This window comes from Asparagus officinalis, chromosome 4 (genome assembly GCF_001876935.1).
Source record: "Asparagus officinalis chromosome 4, Aspof.V1, whole genome shotgun sequence".
Lineage (NCBI taxonomy): Eukaryota > Viridiplantae > Streptophyta > Magnoliopsida > Asparagales > Asparagaceae > Asparagus > Asparagus officinalis.
Window position 1 is genome coordinate 110,996,482 of NC_033797.1, and position 2,254 is coordinate 110,998,735.

Sequence of the window (2,254 nt, forward strand, 5' to 3'; positions counted from 1 at the left end):
TCCGGAGAATTTGGAGTGAGGATCGAAGGATGGAGGGGAGCGGAGTGTTGACGACGGCTGGCGTTTCGAGTAGTGACAGATATTTTTGGAAATTTTTCTAAAACAAAAAATAAAATATTTTAGAAAAATCAAGGGGCCGATGTCCCTCATTGATTCATTTTTCAAGGTTTTGCGAAAATAAGTTTTTTAATACTCAGCTCAAATTTCATTAAAGATCATATTTTTTACTTTAAGGGCCTCTTTGGTTCGTTTCCTCGATATAGAGAAATACAATTCCATATAAAAAAACACAAGTTTTGAGTTTTCCAAACTTTTTTAAGAAATAGATTGTTTAGCTTTCGTTCGCACATAAAAAATGGTAAGAAACAAATGTATTTACTTTTCTTGTGTTTGGTTCGCATGGAAAAAAAGGAAAAACTTTTGTTGATATGAAACTTTCCATTTTTCTTGTGTTTGGTTGGTTTTGAAGTTTGTAGAGAAAAGTGTTTATGATCACCATGGTAAGATTACCCCCACTATATAGAAATTTATTTGTGCTCGTTATATGAGGTAATCTTAATCATATAAAAGTTCGAATTAATATGAACAAATAATAATATCCCCAATAAACTATTACCAACCATCAAGAGTGGGACCGTACGATATAGTTTTCGCAGAAGCCAACTTGACCTTGATTATCGTTTGAATGCAAGCCAATTTTATACAACATCACTTTGAACATCTAAATCTAAACACAGCTCAAATTACGTGCGAGTTTTACACAAGTTTAGAGCTATACTACGTAAGCATTCAACTTGACCAGAAACTAACAAGGAAAACAAGCACACATCAATAAGCTTCGCTAGGAAAAATAAAAACAGGCGATGTACATTCGAAAGACCTCAATCGAGATCGAATACGTACAGAACTTTTCTGTGTGCATATCAGTTTGATTTATAAAAAAAGAGTTGAAGGATCAAAACAAATTTGAAGTTGTCCCAAATAACAGAGTCCACAAGTGGTAATGTAAATCCAAAAAACAAATCATTACAGCCAACTAGAGATTTGTGAAAGAAAATTAACACCAACAACAATGACCACTGCCTTCAAGAGAAGAAAGAGAATTACATCACAGACATCGACATAATCTAGCAGGCAATGGATGGATCTTGCTGTAGCAATTCCCTCAGGTTGTTTTCCACCTCTCCCACCTGTTTTTCTAGGTACTGCTTCAAAGTATACATACCCAGAAAAAAGAAAATAATAGTTAATGCAATGTGAATTCCTTGTAATCATAGTTTCAAATGAAACTGAGCTGGGAGAGCAGGACCTGCAAAGAAGCAATAGCAGCTTCATTGTCCTTGAATTTCTATTCAGATGAAACTTTGGCCAAAATGAACCTGTAATTGTTTTTTTTTAATTTGAATGCTACAAAAGATACGGTTTCCATGGAAATATTAGGTACCAGTTCAAGAATACTCACTCTTTTTCTGCAAAATGACAAGGATGTCATCAATATGTATAGTTTCACAGACTAAAGAATAACCAAAGTTGCACAAGAAGTGAACCAAGTTTCTACAAACCTGAAATATGTGTCATCAATATTCTTAACTCAAACAAATGATGACTGTATTGTCAGCAAGATCCCTCATCAACCTAATTAAACAATTCTGAAAAGATTAAATTTTCATTTAAAAAAAACACCTAAGAAGTCAAGCTATCAGCCCCCTTTCTGAAAAACATGTCTATCTTGAACTTGTCCATCTTGTACCTGAGAAGTCAAAAACACCATATGATTGAAGTAAAAGAAATAAACGTGAAACAAGAATTTTAATTCCATATGATTGAAGTAACAAAAATAACACAGGAAGAGAGGGGTAGAATACTCACAACCACGCTCACAACCAGGCTCATAATCAGGCTACACAACCAACCAACCAACTTGGCTACACAAAACCTGAACATGCTCACAACACTTCCACAACATGGCTCACAACCAGGCTACAAAACTAGCAAACCAACCTGGCTCACAACCAGGCTACACAAAATAACCAACAACAACAAGTATACCAAAAATAACCAACCAACAAAAACTGAACAGGCTCACAACCAGTCTCCACAACCAAGCTCACAACCAACAATATAAAACCAAGTAACCAATGTGTTATTATAAGCAAGTGAAATAACATCAGATGTATCAAAAATAACACAAGAAGAGAGGGGTAGCATACTCACAACCAGGCTTCAAACCAGGACTTGACAAAATCTGAACAGG